This window comes from Megascapheus bottae, chromosome X (assembly GCF_031878675.1).
Source record: "Megascapheus bottae isolate mThoBot1 chromosome X, mThoBot2.hap1, whole genome shotgun sequence".
NCBI classification, from domain to species: domain Eukaryota; kingdom Metazoa; phylum Chordata; class Mammalia; order Rodentia; family Geomyidae; genus Megascapheus; species Megascapheus bottae.
This window is the reverse complement of record NC_143547.1, coordinates 1263248-1277086: the sequence shown is the minus strand read 5'-3', so window position 1 is coordinate 1277086 and position 13839 is coordinate 1263248. Positions and strand designations below refer to the sequence as shown.

Below are 13839 nucleotides of genomic sequence, written 5' to 3'. Positions count from 1 at the left end.
TAGGTTTCAACTTTTATTACGGTTTGCTCATCTCTTTTTGATGGGAATATTCACAGAAGAAACAAGATCCTTGCCTCTTTAATAAAGTTAGCATGATGGGCAGGAAGTCCTCCCGGAAGCAGCGTCTGAGACAGGGAATAGTGCAATATGGGGCAAATTTCCACTTATACAGCTTGCTACCATCTCATTAGAGAGTCCTACAGGACAACTTAGAAGTGTTGGAATTATCCCAGTTGAGCCTTTACCCGTTCATTAAGCATGGTGATTGGCTTCTCATATGCTTGCCTGACATGTACCTCCCTCTAAATCTTGTTACGACGTGGGCACTTCACCCATCTGACATGGAAAAAGAAAAGAATTATCCCATTTAAGGGATGAGGGCAGTGGGACCTTGCCCATTCAGCTCCCATGTACTGTCTGGGCTACATCCATTAGGTCTTTGGCAACTTTTGGCCTGCCTTGCCTTCCCTAGCCAAGAGGACACCTGAAGGCAGAGAGCTGCAAGTATATCCAGTAGGTAGTCATGAAGATGGACTGGGATGGTGACTTCTGAGAGAATGATATGGGTAGCAAAAAGAATGTCCATTTGTCTCCAGCAAATGCACTGGCTGGTTTCTGCAGCTCAGGATAAACTGGCATAACAGACTTTCTGTCTACTACCTTGTAAGGTTATTGGAGTTGAATAAATGAAGAAAGGATACTTAAAGTTTGGCCTTAAAGAACAATGGGGAGTTCGGCCCCAGTAGCTCATAGCCTTAATTGTAGTTACTTAGGCTGAGACTTGAGGATCATGGTTCAAAGTCAGCCTGGCCATGAAAGTCCATGAGACTCGTATTTTCAATTAACCACCAGAAAACTGGAAGCAGCCCTGCGGCTTAAACAAATGAACTCAGGAACAGCACCTAGGCTCTGAATGACCAAAAATCAATACAAAACAAAAAGTATCTGGTAACGTGTGTGTGGGGGTGAATGATAAATGAATTTCCTCAACTAGATGATCAAGAGGACATATATGTTGATAAAAATATGAAGCTATAGCCAATGGGATTTGAATTCCAGCTCAAAGAAGATCATCAGAGCAACAGCGGGAAATGGAAGTTTCTGCTATTTTGCTTAAACAAATCACAGCTCCATCCTCTGTTGGATATTAATCAAAGCCGTCTTTGAACCATACTTACAGTCAGATGGAAGCCAGATATGTTGTTGATGAGAGTGTGCTACACACAGCCAGAGTCCGTGTCTGCCCCAACACACATGGGCATGGGGATGAAAGAAAATGGCTGGCTGTGGAACATGGACCAACAATATGGTGACTTGAAAAGGGCAGATGCTCTAAACACTTCCTTGTACAAGCCATTGACTGTGACAGAGAAAACACTCAAGGTCATATAATGTGGCCTGCAGATGGCAGCAGGAAGCCTTATTATTTTGAACACAAGCAAAGCAAATGGCCTCATGTAAGACCAAGGGCCTATCCTTACTTGCCAGTTGAAGCTAGATTGCTGACACATTGCCTGAAAATGACCCCTTTTATTTCCCTGTGAAGATAATAAGGCATTCTGCAAGTAAACAGAACTGATTCTAGATAGCTAGTGTTAACTGGCAAAGAGAACAGGATAAAGAGATAAAGACTTCTATAGGCAATGGAGTAGATGAGGTATGTGGGCAGAAGATGGTAAAATTAAAGTTGGGTTTTAGCTTGGGCTCTACTAGCAGAGATCTGCAATAGAGCAAAACCTTGATATATAAGGCCATATAGTATGAAGCTAATTGAAAGGACCTCCAGGATATTGAAACAAAAGCCATATAATGAATGATTGTTGTCCTTAATCTACTATGTTATCTTTCATCTCCTTTGCTGTCTCTTGGGTATCTCATATTGTTACAGTATCTCACTTTGTTATCTGATATATTGAATTTATTTGTATTTGGTTATTTGAAATTTGATAGGGAAGGGGGGAAAACCAAGATGGGGGTGGGGTGGGTGGTGGGTTGGGGGGAGGGTGATGGGTACCAAGACATGTGCAAGGGTATCAATGTATGTGAATTAATGCACCTTCTATCTGGCAAATATCATGTAACCCTTTTATTAATTACAATAAAAAAATTATAAAAAAAAAGTTGGGTTTTAGGCCAGTGGTCGTGATGGTGGCCCAGAACTGGAGAGAAAGGCCCTTGTTACTTATAATTTCAGTTTACTCCCTCCTGATTGCTATATTAAGTAGCTATGTAATACTGGTAGGAACATCCCCCATATATAGCTAAAAAGAAAATTCATAACATTTAGGGAAACTATGGAAAAATAGGAAAGAAGAAAACTAGATGATATCAATATATAAAAATACACCTACATGACACTATATTTGTACTGTCCAATACTCTGGGCTCTTACCTCATGTAGAAAGTTATTCATACTTGTAAAGTAGCAATTGCATCCGTAATGAGTTGTGTTATAAAGGTTAAATGTGCGTATTAGAATTTAAAAATGACCAGAAAAGTAAAATGAAAAGTAAACTCTATTATTGGTAATTTTATGTATCTTGTATGCTAAACTGCTAGTACCTTAGTAAAATTAAACAGAATGCAGTTGAAAATATTAATTTCCCCTGTTTCTTTTTTAAAATTTTGCCATTGCTGGGCTTAAACTCAAGATCTCATTGCTGTCCCTGAGCCTCTTTCTTCTCAAGGATAGTCCTTGAGGCTTACTACTTAAGCCATGGCATCACTTTAGCTTTTCCTGGGTATTTTATTGGAGGAAAAACTTTCATGGACTTTTCTGTCTGAGCTAGCTTCAAAGCGCAATCTTCAAGATCTCAGCCTCCTGTGTGGCTAGGATTAAAAGTGTAAGCCACTGACTCCTTCCCGAATCTATATTTTTAAGGAGACTACAAGAAAAAGAACACATAGAAATTTTTATTTGTAGGTCACATTATATTTCTATTGGCAAGACTGTTCTGTGTCAGGTCCTGTATTCGTGGGTCTTAACTAAGCATGGCCTTGTCCCACGGGGAATATCCATAGTAGCTAGAAAGAGATTTCCTGGTAATTATTGAAGAAAAGGAAGTATTCCTTGAAGTCTAGAGGCCAGGTAATAAGGTACTATCCAGTCCCAAATGTTAATTGTACCAAGGCTGAGAAACCTGGTATCTCAGTAGCTGTGGTTTTGGGGTACTGAGGGCTCAGTTGACAGCTCCAGCATCATCCCCAATGTGACGATGCAAGGATGTGCTCCAGGATGGAGAGAGTAGAATCTATACTAATATCTCTTGCTGCTTAGGAGAGAATCACCAGGAAGTACATTAAGTATCTTATAGTGGTGTTTTTCATCCAAATCTTCTGAGAGCACATATGAAGTGAGCAGGGTCTCCATTTCATGGATGAAATAAATCGGTTCACTGGGTCAAGCTCTTGTAGTTGTGGGGATGGCAGATTTGAATTTCAGTCTGGTGACCTCACTGACTTGCAGGCACTTTATGTATCACAGAGACAAGAATTGTCACCACTTAAGTAAAAGGCTCAGTACTCTGGATCAGGCCACCTAACTGCTTTCTGGTCTTGACCATTTCAATCCCTACTCCACTCACCCAATAACAGTGATCTTTTCAAAAGAACCAAACCTTCCCACATGTATTTCCTTACCTTCAGGACACAACATACACTCATCACACTCATTTTCAGGCCTGAGGAATTGATACAAATTCAACCCAATTTTGTCCGCTATGTGCCATTTACTTTGGGCTAAGTATAGTACAAATCATAAAATTACTACAAGATATTAAATGTTAGTGACTATCATGAATCAAAAGGTAGCTTGAGGATAGAAGTGCTGCTGTTTATTTGTAATAAAGCTTTATAAGACACTATTTTGCTTATATAGTAAGGACCATTGAATATTTTGGTATACTAATATGGCTTTTATATAATTATCAAAGAAACATTAAGTATTTTTTTGAAATGAGAAGACTTACATTGGGGATTAAATATGACCATTTTTTTTTTGTCTGTCGTGGGGCTTGAACTCTGGGAACGTTATCCCTGAGCTCTTCAGCTCAAGGCTGCTGCCCTACCCCTGAGCCACAGCGCAACTTCATAAATACAAAGATTTCTACCTGCAAATGATCAGTTCATTGGGAAGGAGGGAGTCTGTTTTATATTTTTTTCTATTCCTCATGGTCAATCTGTAGCAGTTTAATGAAACTGCCTTTAGAGCACCACCTAGTGGTAATGAAGCCATATATTACACAATTCATTTTAAAATACCTGAAGGAAAATTTGCATTACTTGTCAACATAAAGTAGAAATAGTTTCTCTCAAATTATGGACTCTTGCATCTTCTTTATGCAGCATACCTACTTGTCTTTCTCTGCTTCCTGATGGCGTATAAGGAAAGGGATCTTTTGAGTAAGGGTGACTTTATGAACTGAAACAGATGAACCCAGAAATCCAAGAGAAGTAAAACGAAGATCATCTCCCCCTTATGCAGGCATCTAGTAAGGAGATTTGATGGGAAGCCTTCCTTATAGTGGTTCAGAACTCCAGGCATCTCCTACCTTACAGTTCAGCCAGTCTTGAGGACCGAGATGAGCAAACTTTTTGTGCAAAGCCAAACTGGGGATATTTTAGTCTTTAAGGACTATCTAATCTCTGTGCAAACTACTCAACTCTGCTACTGTAGTGGGAAAACAGCTGGAGCTAATATGTAAATGAATGAATGTCATCATGTTGCAAACTTTTAATTCATTTCATTCTCATGACATGCCCTTTCTCCTAGATATTTTCTTCAATCATGCTATTGTAAAAACCATTCTTTGTTTGTGGCAGTACAAAACCAGGCAGGAAAGCCAGAGTTTGTCAAACCCTGTATAAGGATTTGGCTTCTTTCACTTCAGCCAGAGACTGGGGAAAGGATTTTGTATGGGAGTGATTTGGGGCCAGCCAAATAAACTTTGTCAAGATGGTTGGGAGGGGCAAGGAGAGGGAAATGGGGGGAAAAACATGAGAAGGGGTATCAGTGTGTGAGAAATAATGCACCTGATGAATGTAACTGTAACCCCTCTTTACATTATTCTGACAATAAAACAAATAAAGTTTCTGCTAGGTATGGAAGAATTTGCCTGTAATTCTAGAACTTGGGAGATAGACGGAGGAGGATCACATCTAAGGCTAGCCTTGAACTGTTACAAAATAGAACAAATTAATGAATGGCTGGAATTGTATTTTTTTTTTGCCAGTCCTGGGCTTGAGCTCAGGGCCTGAGCACTGTCCTTGGACTTTCTCAAGGCTAGAGCTCTACCACTGGAGCCTCAGCACCACTTCTGGCTTTTTTCTATGTATGTGGTACCAAGGAATCGAACCCGGGTCTTCATGCATGCTAGGCAAGCACTTTAACCACTAGGCCAAACTCCCGGCCCCTGGAATTGTATTTTAAAAGTGAATTTTGTTAAGAGTGTGGTTGCAGTGCTTGGTGATCATGTGCATTTAAAAAAAGAAACTTTTGAATTTCAGCTCCATATAGTATAACTGCATTAGTGGTATCATTTGTGGGGGTACAATTTCTTTACTTGGGGGATGGCAATACTGAGGCTTGAATTCAGGTCCTCTCACTTGATCATGGCTGGCTCATAGCTGGAGCTTTACCACTTGATCCATGTCTCTATTCCTGGCTGTTTATCATTTGGAGATAAGAATCTCATGGGTTTACCTGCCCGGACTGGCTCTAAGTAGCGATTCTCAGATCTCGGCCAACTGAATAGCTAGAAGTATACATATGAGCCAACAGTGATTGGTCTGGAGCAGCGCTTCTCAACAGGATTGTTCATACAGTCATACGAGAAATGGTACCAGTGGTATGGAGCCAACTGTGCTTTTTCATATCAGAGATATGGTTGATATTGTTGATTCAATAAGCACCCATAGAATATTAAGTTATAATATTGTGCTAATAAGAGCAAGCTCATGTTGTTCCATTTCTATAACTATATATACACACATGTATCAGTTTAATGATTGTGACCCCAAGCAATGTTCGGTATTTTGGACAACAAAATGTAAAAAGATTATAATTTGAGGCTCAAGCTTGAATAGCTTTGCTTACAATAAATTTTAAAACAACAAATTGGAAATGTATGAGTTCAAGATCTTTTTCAGTTCAACTTAAAAAAGAAGCAATCGGAATAACTATAAAAGGATCTTTAGTATTGAGTTAAACCGACAATTGAAAAGTATAACAGGAAAGAAAGGAAAAGGCTTGAAGACAAGTAGTAATATTCTTAAACTAATTTTTACATACTGTTTTTCATATTGCCAGGAGAGGGCAGCAAGAGCCCACACTAAAATATACATTAATATTTCCTATTTACAGCTCTCTTAGAAAACACAGTGATACAAACACACACACACACATACACACACACGGCTTGAATTCATAGCCTGGGTACTGTCCCTGAATTTTTTTTTGCACAAGGCTAGCACTATACCTTTTCCCCATTTTTTGATTTTGTATTAATTCTATTACATTTGACAAAACTATAGATCTACAATGGATTAAAAAGAAAGCAAATGTGATCTTTCAACACAAGCCATTTGAAAAACTAGAGTATGATTTGTAGAATTTCTTTAGTCCCACAAGGTCTGAAATATAGGAGACATTCAGGAAAAATTCAGATCAGAGTCCAGTAGTCTGAAACTTCAAATGGCAGTCAGTAATTTTTAACAGTAGTGAGAGATGACACAGATTGGCTAAGAAAATACAAGGAGTTGGAATGGAGGGATTGTATGTAATAGAAGAAGCACATATGTTTCTTGGTCTAGTCATGTTTTTTTTTTTCCCAGAGATAATACCTTCCTATAGAAAATATATAATGTCAATCATTCCACAAATAATTTGATTATATATATATATTCCTTTTCATCATTGCTTTTGTTTTAGTAATGTTTTAATCATTTAAGATGCTAAGCTCACACCGGAGTATGGGAAAGCTTAAGCATTTCTGGTTATTTGTTCACTTATTTGCTTAGAGATCTGGGAGAAAGCCCAGATCACTACAGCTTGCCTTTAAGAAACCTAGCTTACTTGACCCCTAATCATGAATGGACATAAAGCCATTAAGTGCTCAGGATTTGGGCCCTGATGCATGAAGACCTTACTTCAGTACTTCAGGTCTAGGTGGACTAGAGAATATATTCCCTACAAGTCCTGAAATTCACCGCCTCCTTGTCCTCCTCAAAACATTCCAAGAATCCACATCGCTCCCATTTTATAGATGAAAAGGATAGGAACCTTCTGTATGCTTTTCTCTATTAGGAAGCCCCATGACTTCTGCTAGGCATCTCTCCTTGCAACACACAGCAGTGAAACGTGAGAGACAACATGTCAGTGTGCCTGAGCAGCACAGAACAGCCCTGCCATGAGCTGCCCCTTCCTGCCAGCATTTCAGCTCCCTCCACACTAACAGACTAGCAGCCATTTTATGTAAATGTTCCATTAGTAGACTCATTTGCTTAATAAATAGCTTGGGCTGCCAGGTGGGGGAAAGAGTTGTGACTCATGCCTGTAATCCTAGCTGCTCAGAAAGTTAAGATCTGAAGATTGCAGTTCAATGCCAGCCTGAAGAGAAAAAGTCTATGAGACTCTTATCTTCAATTAACCAGCAAAAAGCTAGATGTGGAACTTTGGATCATGTTGTAATACACCAGCTTTGAGTGCAAAAGGTTTAGGGCAGCATCCAGATCCTGAGTGAACAGTGATCCTGAATGAACAGACAAATTGCATGCAAGGAGTTTAATTGGAGGAGATCCCAAAACATTCTGGTCCCAGGTACCTGTATTAGTTCAGCTGGGAATATCTGTGCTGGAGCAGAGATAAACTCAAGATGGATTCAGTTTGCTTTTCTTGAACACAGAAGCAATATCAAGGGTAAAGAGACTACAAAAGCTGAGGAGTGGAGGTGAGTGACTTAGTTTAATAACATAGCATATGATTTTCTTGCCTTGATTTCATCCACCAGATAGCTTTGTGCTGCCAGCATGAGAGACTCTTGACTCAAAGGCTTTCCCTGCCACGTCTTCTTCTGTTTAACCCATAACAGAAAAGTGAGGCAATCTGAAAGCGGTGGACCGCTGTACCAGGGGAGCTGCACTTACCATCACTGTATGGGGATGGCTGATGCCAGCTTTCCCATCTCCCAGAGGTCATCAACAGAACTGAACTCCACTGTCCACACCACTCACTTGTCCACTGATGCACTGTCCCTTTCACATTTCCATGGTTTTTTTTGGACTCTCCTCTCAATTAAGCTCCTTACATGCAAAGCCTATCCCATCATCTATATCTGGGAAGACCACATGTTGAGGTGTGTACTCAGAAGTATTTTTAAATATGTATTTTAATTATTCTGTAGATACCAATACTAGAAAAGAAAGTTTTCCATTTCCAATTCCTTTTCTGAGCCTAACTGCTGTCAAAATGAGTCCAGGCCTTTGTGAGCTGCAGGTTGGCGAGCCTGGGTAATATCAATTCTCGACAGAAGGGCCTATGTAGTTACTGACAACAAGGGTAAATACAGAGTGACATCGACTAATATTCTTTTTTTTTTTTTTTTGGCCCCCTTCTCTTTTTGGCCCCGCTCGCTCCGGCCCCGCTGGCTCCGGCCCCGCTGGCTCCTGGCCCCGCTCGCTCCGGCCCGGCTCGCTCCGGTCAGGCTCGCTCCCGCACGCTCCTGGCCCCGCTCGCTCCGGCCCCGCTCGCTCTGGCCTCACTGGCTCTGGCTCGGCTCGCTCCGGCCCCGCTCACTCCGGCCACCACTCGGTTGGGCTCCGCTTGCTTGCTTTCGCTCTCTGTCGCTTGTTGCAGTCTCGTCACTGCCACTTCCGGCTTGGTTGTGTATGTGGGATACCGAGGAATCGAACCCGGGTTGCTAGGCCAAACTCCCGGGCCCCCGATTAATATTCTTGAGCAGATATTTTCTTCTGTAAATGTTGCTCATTGTAAACAAAAGAATTGACAGATTTTTTTTTCTGAACAGTACATGACGAATAACTGATGTCCTTCAGTGCTTCCTTCCTCGTATCTTTTTTGAGGAGCATTTACCTTGAACTACACAATGAAAGATAAATAGCATAGATTTATTTGGTGAGAATGTTGTGCAATAATTAAACAGTATGCTGAGTCTGTTCAGTCACATGTCAGGAAGTTGGGGGCAGAAAAGCAGAATTAAAATGGAAGTTAGGAGCTCTACTTTCTGGTCCTCTACTTCTTATGGGCCAAATGATCTTTAAGAATCCATTCACCAACCAGAATAGAGTAAAGCCACCAACACAACCATGTTCATTTCTAACACTATCCACCATAGCCAAGGTATGCCCCCAATGGATAAATGGATCAAGTAAATGTGATATGTGTGAATATACATATACATATACATTAAAAAAAAGAATCCATTCACCAATAGTCTATGGTCTTTTCTATCTATGAAGGGTCCAGTGTCAAGTAGCATGTTGAAAGAGGTCTGATGTCATGGACAAACTGAAACATCTCAAGATTTCTGTCTGCCCATGCCTGGAAAGAGGATGCATGCAGCTTTGCGAATACCTCTGAAGATGAGTGTGAGGTTAAGATAGACTATACCAGTGTTGGTATATGCCAGTGTATCTGGCATGCCTTTTCCCCAATGTTGAAGCATCAATATCAAGAAACATTTTTGTTTTATTTTCTTTTCCTTTTAGGTTCATGACTGGGACTCAAACTTGGTACCTGACATTTGTGCTCATTGCCTAGCCCTCTACCAATTAAGCCATGCCTTGGACCTCTGAAAACATTTTTGGTTGTCACGGTGGGAGTTAGGGGAGTGCTAGTGACATCTTGTAGTAGTTCCTAACAGTATCCAGTGTGCAGGATAGAACCAGAGCACTATCCAACACCAAGTGTCACTGATATGGTGGCTAGATAATAGGTAACACATTGACCAAGTAATAATTCAAACTTATAGATATGTATGTATGTATGTATGTATGTATCTATGTATGTATGTGCGTGCATGCATAGGTATGTATGTATGCCTGTATGCCCATATGTATGTATATATGTGCATAAGTATGTATGTATAAGTATATATAAGTGTGTATGTATATGTGTGTGTGTTTGTGTATGTATGTATGTAGCTTTCATAGTACTCTAGACCAGTATAGGCTCAACTAGGATAGGGCTGTAGGAATGGGGAATACATACATGGAAGTCTACATTTAGGTCTGCTCCATGATGAAAGAATAAATGATGGTATTTTTCTTATTTTGAACATATTACTTCCAAGACTTCATATGCTACCTCCATCCCATCCACCTTCAATAGGGAAATGGTATGAGGGAACATGTCTAGGAGGTTTATATAAGCCCAAACACACAAAATCTTACATGCCTCCTCTTACTTATATCCTTGTGCTAGAAATTAATCAATGGCTACACCTGAGCCAAAGGCAGGCATGGAAATATGGACTAATTCTTTACTCAGTAAAGAAGAAACGAGAATATTTTGAGGATTATTCAGCAATTTCTGCTCTAATGAATAATGGTGTCATCTTTTTTTCTGAAAATAATGAGTGATAATATCCCCACTTATTGAGCACTTATTTTTTTCATGAATTTGTATATTTTGAGTACATCCTGTTATTATTTCCATTTTATATTTCAGGAAACTTAGACACAGAGGTTACATAATTTTGCTGGAGCACATAACTAGTAAGGGTCAGAACTAAATTATGAATGTTGGAACAGGAAGTGTTAATGCCAAAATCCAAATCTTCCTTATTGTACCTTGATGCTAATTATCCTTCATTACCCCAGTTGTTATTCTTTCTCCTGAACTCAAATATGCCTTTCCATAGCTTTCATGTCACTTGATGGCTCTACTTTTGCCACTGTAGAAATAGGCCAATGTAATTTTAAATTTCTTTCTTTGTTATTTTTGTACCAGTCTTGGGGGTTGATCTCGGGGTCTGGGTACTCTCACTGAGCTTCTTTTGCTCAAGGCTAGCACTCTACCACTTGAGGCACAACTCCGCTTCTGGCTTTTTTTTTTCTGTGTACATGGTACTGAGGCTTCATGCATGCTAGGCAAGCATTCTACCACTAAGCCACATTCTCAGCCCAGTCATTGAGAGTTTCTAACACAGGGAAGAAGAGGCATGGGTAGAAGTCAGGATGATGATGGTAAGGGTAGGAAAAAATCACATGTAAAATAGGTGGCATTCATATGACAATTCCGATGCCTGACTGGTATGAATCTCTAACCATTAATGCAAATAAGAAAATAAGAGAAAAACTTGTTTTGCTTTGTGGATAATAAGTGAAACAGATAAGGACAGTTTCAGATTTGAAAATGCTAGATTGTATTTATTTGCACGATGACTTCAGGCTCACCTTACCATTTTAGAATTTAGGAGAGTGTTGTGCATTTGGATATTATCTTCCTACATATGACATCTGCACCTATGGAAGCACATATGATTCATGATCATTCATATTGTATAAAACCAGAAACAGGGATAGCCATATTCAGTTGATAGGAATTGCTTGGTGGTCTATGCCTCCTTAATGTCAATCAATGTTAACCGGAAATTAGTTTTCCCTTGGGAATTTCATGGTTCAGGTGGTTATTAGGACATTTTCATTTTGCTTCAGTAATCTCCATTGCTTTCCTTTTTCTCTTTTTCAATATTGAACTTTAACTCAGGGCCTTGCATTCACTTGGATGATAGCCTACTACTTGAGCCATGCCTCCAGCTGGGCCTTTTGGTAGTTGTGCTAGAAATGGAACCTCATGGACTTTTACTGTCCAGATTAACCTCAAGTCATAATCTTCTAAATTTCAGGCTTTCGAGGAGCTAGTTTTACAGCTGTTAGCCACTGGTCCTTGCTTTATTTCTTGTTTATAGACGTCCCAGTACAATGTTAAGATCTGGATAGGAAGGTCAGTATATGAAAGGAGCTACTTTGGGTCCCCAGGATAACAAAAATAGGAAAGGAGAAAAGAAGAAGAGAGGAAGGATAGAAGAAAGGGAGGAAGAGAAAGAAAAGCAAAGAAAAGAAATATCACTACAATTTCCTAGAGTCTGAGATAAACCTCACCTAAATTTTAGAGATGGTTTTGTGCAAATTGTTTACTGCTTCTAAAGAGGACAGATTTCCTCTGTTACTAATTTGTATGAATCACTTTGTAATAAACAAGATGAATTCGTGCCCACGACAATGACACATGTAGTTCTTTTAATGCAAAATATGGCTTAAAAGAAAAATAAATAAATAAATAGGAAACATTTAGAAGGCAGATATCCAAAAAATTCTTTAAAATGTAAAATTTGTCATAGCCTATAGTTCTTTTTAGTTCAGTTCAAATATTTGGCAAATATTACTGAGTATTAATTATTTTTTATCCATTATAGGGCTTGAAGTCAGGGGCTGGGCACTGCCCCTGAGCTTCTTTGTGCTCAAGGCTAGTGCTCTACCAGTTGAGCCCAGTGCCATGTCCAGTTTTGGAGTGGTTAATTGGAGATACAGAGTTTCACAGGGACTTTCCTGCTCAGGCTGGCATTGACCATGATCCTCAGATCTCCGCCTCCTCAATAGGTAAGATTACAGGTGTGAGCCACCAGTACCTGGCTCAAGGAATTGTCCTTTAAAAGAATGGAGGTAGGAGTCCTTAACGCCTGTTTTTGTGTGCAAAGCAGGAAAGCTTCTCTTTTTCTATTTCTTCCTGCGTTAACCCTGTTTTACAAAAGTAATTCTTGCTAAAACTTCAAAAAAAAAAGGCGGAGAGGGGGGAGGAATCTTTTTATGTCCAAGTAAGTATAAAACATGCCGCTGCTACCCAATTGATAACATGAAGAAACCCAACAATGATCCCCAATATTACATTGTGATTGACAGACACCAGGAAATTACTGCACCAGGAGGCACCTTTCTGTCTTGATGAATGTATTAATAAAGGGCATGGAACTGACGTCCCAAATCTTTTCTGCCCCCTCAGTTGTATTTACTTACTGAGAAAAATGTGAGTCCTGCATTTAAGGGAATCATAATAGACCTGGGAAAAATCAGTGAAGCCACCAATGCTGCTGGCTCATGCCTGGAATTCTAGCTACTCAGTAGGCTGAGATTTGAAGATCTTTATTCGAAGCCAGCCTGGGTAGGAAAGTTTGTGAGATTCTATTTTCAGTTAACCACAAAAAAAACCAGAAGTAGAGTTGTGGCTCAAATGGTAGTGTACCAGACTTGAGTGACAAAGCTAAGGGACAATACTCAGACCCTGAGTTCACGCCCTTTGTACTGGTGTGTACACGCATGTGCCAGCACACACACAGCACAAGTCAATAGAGAACAAGGCAAAACAATCTGTGTAGGATGACCTAGATATTATACTATTGCTCTGCTTCAGGTCTGTGGCCAATATTACTAATTGATCTCAATGTTCTTCTATTGAGTTCACATGCAACCTTGCCTTTTCAATGCTATTCTCCAGGCAGCCATGGTCATTTACATTGAAAGATACTCCATTCTCCCCCCTCCACACAGTAGATATCTATGTTGTTGTTATGTAGATTCGCAGAGAAAATTCCCACAGAGGTGGGAGTGTGTGTGTGTGTGTGTGTGTGTGTGTGTGTGTGTGAACACAAGGAAGAACACCACATTAAGGAGCTTCATGTTGAATACTAATTGTCAAAAACTTTGGAAAGCCAGTGATTCAAATTAAGTAGATGTAGAAAAATTACAAATAGCCCTTCAGATTTCCAGTGATAAGGACGGAGAATTTTCCTGTATGCTTGATGAGAGAGTACTATGTGCACCAAG

At 39.9% G+C, this 13839-nt stretch overlaps 1 non-coding gene across 1 annotated transcript; it reads left to right on the top strand.

The window, feature by feature from the left end:
- The first annotated feature begins 236 nt into the window (after positions 1–236).
- LOC150040361 (small nucleolar RNA U13) lies at positions 237–342 on the top strand. The gene has a single exon (XR_016533967.1). It is a non-coding gene; the product is annotated as a small nucleolar RNA U13 (small nucleolar RNA).
- The last annotated feature ends 13497 nt before the right edge of the window (positions 343–13839 follow it).